The sequence below is a fragment of the Camelina sativa genome, chromosome 13 (assembly GCF_000633955.1).
Source record: "Camelina sativa cultivar DH55 chromosome 13, Cs, whole genome shotgun sequence".
Classification (NCBI taxonomy): domain Eukaryota; kingdom Viridiplantae; phylum Streptophyta; class Magnoliopsida; order Brassicales; family Brassicaceae; genus Camelina; species Camelina sativa.
The window spans coordinates 4,112,537-4,123,729 of record NC_025697.1 but is presented as its reverse complement, the minus strand read 5'-3'; the positions used below and the strand labels follow the sequence as shown (position 1 = coordinate 4,123,729).

Below are 11,193 nucleotides of genomic sequence, written 5' to 3'. Positions count from 1 at the left end.
AAAAAAAAGAGGGAAAGAACAAGAATGTCACCATTAATTTATAAAGTCAGTCAAATATTATATGACCTAAATCGTGTGGTTTTAAGCGTTGTTTTTGTTAGCTATCAACCACTAAATGTCAGTTTAGGTGGCTGAGCTTCTTTTGTCGTGGACATTAATTGTTTTACAGCTCAAGACAGTGAAAGTCATGGATGCTAACGATGGAAGCATATGTTATCCAAGGGCTCTACAAATATATCACTTTGGATCCAATAATGGCATCTATCATTTAGTAAGATATATAACATGAAGAGAAATCATAACATGATCGAGTAAAGTTTCACTAAATGCAGAAAAGAAGAAAAACTATAGAGGAATGTGTATCTAATGCGTATTTTCCTTCAAAGACAAGAGAATCAATCTAGTTTTACTTAGTTACGACTTTAAAAGGTGCATGTAACCAGAAGTTTCCAACGAAATCTATACGAAGCAATGGGAAATGCAGTTGCAGCCTTGCAGGATTCAAAACCATCATAGACAATCTACCAAATGAAAAGAAAATATGAATTCACGATGTCATTGTTGATAAATTCCTTCACGAATAAGCAGGAACGTATATATTATGGAGTTGAGAAGATTTTGGGTACCAGGAATGTCGAAAGTATTGCATTTCTTTTCCATTTTTGTATGTGCATGTCTCCACGACCGACCCTGTATTCATATACTATCTGTGATTCGTCCTGCCATAAAAAAAACGTACATTTAGGATTGTTGATAATCTAAATAAAGCTCACTGCAATTATATATTAGAAGAGAATGAAGAGTGGTAAGTTTAAATTAAGTTTTGTTAGACCCAATCTAACAAAGCCCGAACGAACTGAAATCGCCATATAGAAAACCCATGAACTAAGAAGCAAAAAGCAGATCAACAAATAATGAGGCATTATATTTTGGTATCACACCTAAAAGAAAATTCTATAAGAGACGGTAAATAAACCTACCACTCTTCATAATAGTATATACGCATCATCTTTTCTTCGTACATCTGTTGTAATCGGTAAAATAATTATAAAAATGGTTAGAATTGAAAAAAGATTAGTACTTTTGGCTTTATCAACTCGGTTTTGGTTGAGTTTACCAAGTTAGTGGTGCCTTCTCACTAAAAGCTTTTTATAGGGGTTTTCACTTTCAGAGGTCCACCTTCGGCACATACTAATAGAGAAAGACGTTTATTATGGTTAAAATAATTTATGTAGGATCTTTATTAATTTCACAAATCTGCACAAACATCTAGACAACTTGAACATATCTTCTTGAACATATAAAAAGAGCTTTTGAAATTTGAGATTTACGAGGAAAAGGAGACGAAGTTAGTGCAAAGTATAAACCAAACAAACGAGATTAGTTACTATAAACCAAACAAACGGAGATTATTCAGTAAATAAATTCTTAAACAAGTATAAAAAGTCCAGCTTTCACTTTGACAAATGGGGGACAAAAAAGGCACAGCTGAATAAAGTTAGTTACCTTTACCAGTCATGTGATAAAGGTGGAAAAGGTAGATTTCTGTCATCTTTTTTCATGAATAATGTACTTTGAAAATATGACATTCCCAAGGCAGTTTCTTTAAAAGTTTAAAGCACCAATCAAGGATAGCTCAAAACCACTGATAAAACCATAAAATTTGGAAAATACTTTACCATACTAAGTTTGTATGTGCTTCGTTAACGATTGAATTGAATGAAGTATATTAGTTAAAGATTAGACAAGGAAATGGGAAGAAGTATATCTACAAACCTCAGAACCTAAGAGAGTCGCCACACCACTCGCCATATATGTTCTTCGAATTCATCGTTTCCCTCACCAGCAAAGCATCAAGGAGAAGACAAAAATATAATCTGAAAGACCCTGTAAAGATAACATTGTTGCTTTTAAGAAGGTAGTAGCTAAAGCAAACAGGCTAAAGTGATCTATCTTTTCATGAAAGTGTAAGAGTTTAAAGACAAAAGACTGGGGAAGCTTTTTTGCATGAAAAAGTAAGCCACATGGTCTGACTAAAACAAGTACGAAGATCTCTGCATGAACATATACGTAAAGAACAGAACAACATACATAATAGAATAATCTTGACAAAAGCATCATCAAAAGCTGTGCGGAACTCTAAAACACATGGTTGGGGTTGGTAAGTCAGGTCTTTAAAATGAGTTCCAATAAAGAACATAAAGCTATCCAGGAGCAAACCTTATAAGCCACCTTTAGATCTGCTCTTTGTCCTAAGACGTTTGTATTTATTCAAATTTAGTAGCACTTCAACATTACAACTAAATACTGACCTATTCATTTGATGAGCTTCAAAATTGTCCCTATCTTTTTCAGAGGCACAGAAGAACATAAATAAAGAAGTTCATCCAAAATATATAAAATTACACTAAACACNTTTTGGCTTTATCAACTCGGTTTTGGTTGAGTTTACCAAGTTAGTGGTGCCTTCTCACTAAAAGCTTTTTATAGGGGTTTTCACTTTCAGAGGTCCACCTTCGGCACATACTAATAGAGAAAGACGTTTATTATGGTTTAAATAATTTATGTAGAGATCTTTATTAATTTCACAAATCTGCACAAACATCTAGACAACTTGAACATATCTTCTTGAACATATAAAAAGAGCTTTTGAAATTTGAGATTTACGAGGAAAAGGAGACGAAGTTAGTGCAAAGTATAAACCAAACAAACGAGATTAGTTACTATAAACCAAACAAACGGAGATTATTCAGTAAATAAAATCTTAAACAAGTATAAAAAGTCCAGCTTTCACTTTGACAAATGGGGGACAAAAAAGGCACAGCTGAATAAAGTTAGTTACCTTTACCAGTCATGTGATAAAGGTGGAAAAGGTAGATTTCTGTCATCTTTTTTCATGAATAATGTACTTTGAAAATATGACATTCCCAAGGCAGTTTCTTTAAAAGTTTAAAGCACCAATCAAGGATAGCTCAAAACCACTGATAAAACCATAAAATTTGGAAAATACTTTACCATACTAAGTTTGTATGTGCTTCGTTAACGATTGAATTGAATGAAGTATATTAGTTAAAGATTAGACAAGGAAATGGGAAGAAGTATATCTACAAACCTCAGAACCTAAGAGAGTCGCCACACCACTCGCCATATATGTTCTTCGAATTCATCGTTTCCCTCACCAGCAAAGCATCAAGGAGAAGACAAAAATATAATCTGAAAGACCCTGTAAAGATAACATTGTTGCTTTTAAGAAGGTAGTAGCTAAAGCAAACAGGCTAAAGTGATCTATCTTTTCATGAAAGTGTAAGAGTTTAAAGACAAAAGACTGGGGAAGCTTTTTTGCATGAAAAAGTAAGCCACATGGTCTGACTAAAACAAGTACGAAGATCTCTGCATGAACATATACGTAAAGAACAGAACAACATACATAATAGAATAATCTTGACAAAAGCATCATCAAAAGCTGTGCGGAACTCTAAAACACATGGTTGGGGTTGGTAAGTCAGGTCTTTAAAATGAGTTCCAATAAAGAACATAAAGCTATCCAGGAGCAAACCTTATAAGCCACCTTTAGATCTGCTCTTTGTCCTAAGACGTTTGTATTTATTCAAATTTAGTAGCACTTCAACATTACAACTAAATACTGACCTATTCATTTGATGAGCTTCAAAATTGTCCCTATCTTTTTCAGAGGCACAGAAGAACATAAATAAAGAAGTTCATCCAAAATATATAAAATTACACTAAACACGTGATGCTACAGTGTGAGATGCATGATTAGAATCTGCAAGTAAACTGTAGACTGATGGATGTGAACAACACAAGATTGCAGATGCCAACCCCAACTTAAGATAGTTCTTAATTACCAAAAACAAAAAAAAAAGACGATAAAAAAATTCTACACACAAAAGTCTATAAGTTTGACGATTTCCCCATTATAATATTGTGGGCAGATAGATCTTTCAGCATACCTTTGACTTAACCCTCAGATAGATTATATTAGGTAAATCATCATGGACTAGATCATTGCTATTTTCAACTATATATCTAGTTGTTCTAAAGACAGGATAACAAAAAATCTGGAAAACTCTCTTTATACATGACCCAGCAAACAATATGTGAATCAACACATATTAACAAGAAGCACTCAACAACAAGAAGACATCAGATAGTTAAAACTTAGCATCCTGCAGTTCTGCTGCTATCATAAAGCTAGAGATGAGATACCTGTATTGAACGGGTCTTCGATAGAAAACTCCTCTGGCTTGAAGTAGTGAAACATGGTAACAAAGGCTTCTCATTGCCAATGTAGTCTTCTTAAATATATGAGTTGCTTTACATCGTTTATGGTCTAGAAAGTGGGATAGTTGTATGTGTTGGCCATATAAGTCCCAAATGGCAGACCAATACATTGAATTAAGAAACACCGAGAATAAAATATCACTGAATTCACTAGAATAGTAGGAGTGGTAGAACAACTCCACTAGGTAAGTCATCTACACAAGAGATCGTAGTAGCTTGGAAGAGGAATATTTTGGTTAGCTTGATCAAAACTAAACCATCAGAACAAAAAAAATCAGTAAGTAGGTTCAGGTCTTAACCCCATTGTGGAATATAAGAGAAAATCTTCTATAGAAAGTGGATTGGATGAGAACATTGTTTATAGAGTACTCTTATGGTTATTTTATTATCAGTTCATATTCAACCTTACATATATCAGTCACATTCCCTATAGAGTATAGAAGTTGATAAGATACGGAAGAAAAAGCTAGCCTATCTTTCATCATTGCATATATTGTGGACCACAAACAAAATGAACAGATGATCAAGACTTCAAAGGATCAAGTTCATGAAACTTACAACACATACTTATGGAGACTATCTATTATATATATTGTAAAAGGTTGTCCTCATGTCCGGATTTCCTAAACTGAGACTATATATATATAATATATCGAACAGAAGATTCGATCCCTTTCCGTGTCCCAAAGTGGATGATCTGAGTTCGGGGCTCAGGTAAGCTGGAACCAATTTTAGGGTTTTGAGGATGAGTCTTCTCTCCTGGTTGGTGCAGAAACTGAGATCTAGGGTTTCTTCGCTCGAGATTTTTTCGTCTATACATTTACTTTTTCCCTTGGAGAACCAGAATTACTACACGATGTATGAAACGGCGTATTAAACACGCAAAGATAACAAGAGTCCTCTCTTCCATCAGTTTTTGGAACTCTTTTATTTGTCACACTGACTCAGCCAAAAATAACAAAAGAAAAACCTAAATCATTTTTTAATTTTTCCGTCATATATATATTTGGATTTTTATCAAATTCGCCTCCAAATTTTAATTGATGAAAAACTAAAATGTAGAAAAGAAATTGCAACCTTTGCAATCAGATAGTTGTAGCCAAACAATAATCAAACATGCATATGAAAAAAAAGAGAGTTATTTTTGGTCAACAAGGGAAATTACACATAGAATAGAATTAAGAACGGAGTTTTGTAACCCTTCCAACCATATAATTAAGTTTATATATAATTAATTCGAATTTTGATTTTATTTTATTTTCTTAATCAAGATATATAAAAATTGACTTTACATATATCGTAGGGTCATTAACTTCGTTTAGACCGTTTAACCCAATCGAACTGCATGTGGTTAAGTAAAGGTCCCAAGTTCGATTGAGCACTCTTTAACATGTTGTATATTAAAAATAATTTTTATATAGGGCCTCTAATATATATATATATAGTAGTTATATTAAATACACATCCATAATTGGTTTGAGTGGACCATGGACTTTCCTATTATACATACAGTATGGAACTCCAGATGATCGCTTCGCGTACCGCTTAATTACGATTGAACCGGCTTAAACCGGAGAATTCATAGATTTAATCCGGTTTAGAGTAACCGATACCGAAACGCTAGAAACAGTCGAATAGGTAAAGAAGAAACCTACGGAGAGAGTAGTAAAGGTTATTTATGATCCTCGAGGACGAGGGAGGCGAAGTTGTTAGCTGATCATCTGAGACAGTCGAAGGAGCAGTCCCGTGAACGAAGATGGCGGGAGCAGCTTTCGGGCAATTAAACCTCGAAGAACATCCTCCGATTTGGGGATCTCGAAGCGTCGATTGCTTTGACAAGCTCGAACAAATTGGTGAAGGCACTTACGGGTATCTCCTTGTCAATCCCATTCCCTTTTCCTTTTTTTCAATTCAATTTCACTCAAAATCTTTTGGGTATTCGAAAAGCTTGATTTGTTTTTTAACTTAGGGGTTGGCAAAATTGAAAAGCGACTTTTGATTGTATGATGATGATTAGGCTTTTTACAATGCATAGTGCTGTGATTTTAGGATGTTTGATTGTTGTTGTTTGCTTTTGCAGTCAAGTTTACATGGCTAAAGAGATCAAAACTGGTGAAATTGTGGCTCTCAAAAAGATCCGTATGGATAATGAAAGAGAAGGGGTATATGCTTTTTTCTCTCTCTCTTTATATTGGTTTTAAGTTTTTATGATGATGGTCACTATGTTTAGAAGAGATGCACAGTTATTTAATTGTAACCCCATTGTTCACAATTGGTGGTATGATGCAGTTTCCTATAACAGCTATCAGGGAGATTAAAATTCTCAAGAAGCTTCATCATGAAAATGTCATTCAGCTGAAAGAGATTATGACTTCGCCAGGTTTGTTTTTAAGGAACACACATGTTACACTGGAATTAGTATTTTACCAATGTCTTATTAAAAAACGTCTGAAAATTGTGTAATGGTTTTGTTTTTTTCATAGGTCGGGACAGGGATGACCAAGGAAAGCCAGGTTAGTGAAATTGTGATTTCAGTTTCTGTCTTGTTTTTCTGCATAACGTAGGATTTCCTTCTCACCTTAAGGTTGTGCCTTTGTGCCTACGTGGAATTATAGATAATAACAAATACAAGGGTGGCATATACATGGTTTTTGAGTACATGGATCATGATTTGACTGGACTCGCTGACCGTCCTGGACTGAGATTTACTGTTCCTCAAATCAAGGTATTGCACAGCTAGATAGCTTCTTTATCTATATAAGCCTTTCCATGCTACCGTTCAACTTTATTCTAACACTCATTCCATGCAAAAGTGTTACATGAAGCAATTGCTCACCGGGCTTCACTATTGTCATGTGAATCAAGTTCTTCACCGTGATATTAAAGGTGATTCTCCCAAATACATTGTTGATGTTTTGTTATCACTTTTAGTCTTTTACTTGCCTATTAACCTTGATTTTGGTCCAGGCTCAAATCTACTCATTGACAATGAGGGAAATCTAAAGCTGGCAGATTTTGGGCTCGCACGGTCGTTTTCTCATGATCATACTGGAAATCTTACAAATCGTGTCATCACACGGTGGTATAGGTAAGCCTACAAACCGTCATTTAAATTGATACAGAGATAGTCTTGATATCGGCATTATGGTCTTTGCTAATGAATCGGTTATTGCTACTTTGCTGACTTACACGTACTATGGCAGGCCCCCTGAATTACTACTTGGGGCTACAAAATGTGGCCCAGCAATTGACATGTGGTCGGTTGGTTGCATATTTGGTGAACTTTTGCATGGAAAACCAATCTTGCCCGGGAAAGATGAGGTCAGGGTTTTATCTTTTTGCTGAAAGCTCAGTTCTTTTTAAAATTTCAGTTGTTACTACAGTGTGCTTTCATGCCACTAATAGTATAAGAATCTATAAGGTCTCCTGCTTTTATTGTGATATCGTTGGACTGGACACCTAAGGGGTTCATTAGAATTAGATAGATCATCGCTTTCATTCTGTAACAACAGAGGCTTAGTTCGATTCTCTGCCTACATATTATGTGTACATAAAATTCCTGGAGGCTTTATCTGCGTTTGGGGTTTCAATAGCTTATTTGTGAATGGTATAGACACGGTTATACTTACATGTTATTGCTAATCTCAAAAATATATGTTTTGTATCCTACATTGTTTCAGCATGAACAATGAACAAGATATTTGAGCTTTGTGGTTCACCCGATGAAAACATTTGGCCTGGGGTTTCCAAGATGCCTTGGTACAACAATTTCAAGCCGGCACGTCCCTTGAAGAGACGTGTAAGAGAGTTTTTCAGGCAGTAAGTAAATTAAACCAATATATAGCTTCACTTTTACACATGTACTCTGATCAGAAGATTTCATTTGGCTTTTCCTTCTCTTCTGCACAGCGTTGATCGACATGCTCTTGAATTACTGGAGAAAATGTTGGTGCTTGACCCATGACAGGTATAAGAGATCATTCTCTTTATTTGCAGCGAATTATCTTCTGAAAATATATGCAAACAAATTGCCTTAGATGAAGCATACTTCTTTAAGGCAGGACGTTGTTAACCAGTTAGACATTTTTTTTTTTTTTTTTTAATGCTTTCCCTGGTGTAGAGAATATCTGCGAAGGATGCTCTTGATGCTGAGTACTTTTGGACTGATCCGCTGCCGTGTGACCCGAAGAGGTTCTTACATTTTCTGATTTTCTCTTACAAATTCATGAAACTCATTTGATTCGTCATCATCATCATCATCTAGCTTATACTAGACAGATGATTATGAGGAAAACTCTTTGGACTAAAACAATGCTTCATATTAACAGTCTGCCCACATATGAATCATCACATGAGTTCCAGACAAAGAAAAAGCGGCAGCAGCAGCGCCAACACGAGGAAGCAGCAAAAAGACAAAAGCTGCAACATCCACAGCAGCAGCACACTCGTTTGCCTCCATTACAACACGGTGGCCAGTCTCATGCTGCTCCACATTGGCCTGCCGGTCCAAACCATCCCACTAACAACGCACCGCCACAAATGCCTCCTGGACCCAGCCACAGCTTCTACGGGAAACAGCGTGGTCCACCTGGTCAAAACCGATACCCTCCTAGTGGAAACCAGAGCGGGGCTTATAATCAAAACCGAGGAGGTTACAGCAGCGGATCATATCCTCCACAAGGACGGGGAGCTCCTTATGTGGCGGGTCCTAGAGGGCCAAGTGGTGGCGCATACGGGGTTGGACCACCGAAGTACACACAAGGTGGTCAGTATGGTGGCTCTGGTAGCTCTGGAAGAGGTCAAAACCCAATGGGTGGTAGTAGAAACCAGCAATATGGATGGCAACAGTAAAAAGATCTAATGATGTCTTACACTTAATTGATACTAGTAATAACAGATTAATATGAGAAATTGAATCTTTCTGTCACACTTTTTTTTATTGTCTTCTTTCATTAGCCACACATTATCTAGTATTGTCAAGATGGAGATTGACAGTGTATGTTGTAAAAGAAATGAGCAATGAGAAACAGTATCCATACACCACAGTTAGATATTGTTGAAAGAAAAAAGAAAAAAAAGGCATTTCATATCGGTTTTGAGACCAAAAGGCAAAATAGAAGTAGCTGCCTAACTCAAATCCAAATGCGTAGCCAGAAGCAAACAGCAAAAAGAAAACTAAAAAAAACATAAACCATGATAATTCATTGCATAGGTTGAGGTGGGAAAATGTAAGGGATCTTGTTAATGTGGTGGTTTGAGAAGTCTGCATCGCTATCAGCTCTGCAGAGGCTGAAACCTCCGATCTCCACCTTCTCGGTCTTCTCGGTCGGCTCGTGGACATCAAGGTAATAGATGTAGTTTCTCTCAAGTCCAGGGAAGGAGCTAGCAGGGAGACAGAAAGACTCAGAATTTGAAAGAAAAATGCAGAGATCTCCAATGTCTTCAGTGTAAGTAGCTTTTCCTTCCTTGCCTATCCTGAACACCCTAAAACCTTTGGTTTCCAAACCCACCAAATTTTCCATGCCATAAGCGCAGGACCTTAGGAATGGTCATATTGTAACACTGTTATTAATATGGTATGATAATATTAATTGAAACTAAAACAAACAAAAGTCTATGGAGTGATGACTCTTAGGTCATGTCTACCATATATATACCTGTACCAAATAACAAGGAAAGTTTCGCCGGCTGATGACGCTACCAAGTGTGGAGTTCTGTAGCACGAAAACAAATGCTCCTTTTCCGTCTTTGTCAACCTGGGAAGGTTTTGAAAATGCAACTTTTGCAGCTTGGGCTCGCCCTTGAAATCCCAGGATGCCACGTGGTCACATCCAGAAGCGGGCAATGAGAACATCTGATCTGTCTCGGAAAACATGACATGGGAAGTGAAGAAACTGGGGTCTTTGATTCTGATGTTGGTCCATTTGGAGCCCTTACACAGGCTGAGTTGAGGTCCCAAAAACTTGACAGCCACAACACAGTCTTTTTCCTCAGGAGAAGAAGAGGACATGGCCACGTTGGTGACAATCTGGGTCTGACTATAGATGTCAATTGGGCTCTCGGCCCATGGTCAAAACCAGTCCAAACTATTACGGGCGGGCTACGGACATGCCCAATAATTAAATGGTCCCATTGGTCCAAAGACCAAATTTGATCCATGACCAAATGGGCAAAACCATGTGGACATTGGGCATGCCCAATTCTCTAAAAATCTAAGGTTATGTAATTTGGGGGAAAATTAGATTTTACAATCGATCATCAAAGTCTTCTTCCTTCTTCTTCTACAATCGTATTTACAGATCAAATTCTTATAATTCCACATCAGATGAGAGGATTCAACCATCGTTCATCATAGATACTCTCTTCTTCTTCTCTCGTGTTCGTCTTGCAAACGCAGAAGAAGTGAAAGCAAAACACATACAAACGCAGTCACCTTCTCTGTCGTCTCTTCCTCTGTCAATCTTCATAGGTACGAACTTGATTTGAGCTTATGAATCTAGTGGTTTTCTTAGTAAATGGGTTTATGCATAGAGAGACAATAACTTTGATTGATTGAGTGATTGATTGATCCTGAAATTAGAGCTGATTCTTGTCGCCTGGATTTTAGCTTATAACATGGTTAGGGATTTCAAGTAGTTTTTAGGGAGATTGTTTGATGGGGATTTCGATATGTCTCTACTTCTCTGAATTGGTTTTGGGTTTTCAGGCAACTATTAGCTTATCTTCTTAGATTTGCGGTTTTGAAAGAGCCCATTTGCCTTGTATTGTAAAATCACTGTTAATGTTATCAAAGCTCTAGACTTTATTTGTATGCGTTTGATTCATACCATAAGGATAATGATTCATATAGGTTTTGGTTCAGAAGTGTTACTTATTAATATATTTGTGAAA

The 11,193-nt window shown here is 36.6% G+C and overlaps 2 long non-coding RNA genes and 1 pseudogene across 3 annotated transcripts in view; 1 reads left to right on the top strand and 2 right to left on the bottom strand.

Moving 5' to 3' along the window:
- LOC104735039 overlaps positions 1-1,882 on the bottom strand; it is a 4,169-nt gene extending 2,287 nt beyond the window's left edge. For both annotated transcript variants that reach the window (XR_759411.2, XR_759412.2), the window contains exons 1-4: positions 1,777-1,882; positions 1,118-1,191; positions 981-1,024; positions 627-719 (exon numbers count right to left, since the gene is read on the bottom strand). This is a non-coding gene — a long non-coding RNA (uncharacterized LOC104735039). The remainder of the gene's footprint in view (positions 1-626; positions 720-980; positions 1,025-1,117; positions 1,192-1,776) is intronic.
- LOC104735038 lies at positions 2,459-4,278 on the bottom strand. Its single transcript, XR_759410.2, has 3 exons — positions 4,228-4,278; positions 3,113-3,223; positions 2,459-2,526 (listed from the first exon to the last, which is right to left on the bottom strand). It is a non-coding gene; the product is annotated as an uncharacterized LOC104735038 (long non-coding RNA).
- Positions 5,962-9,345, top strand: LOC104737915 (annotated as a pseudogene).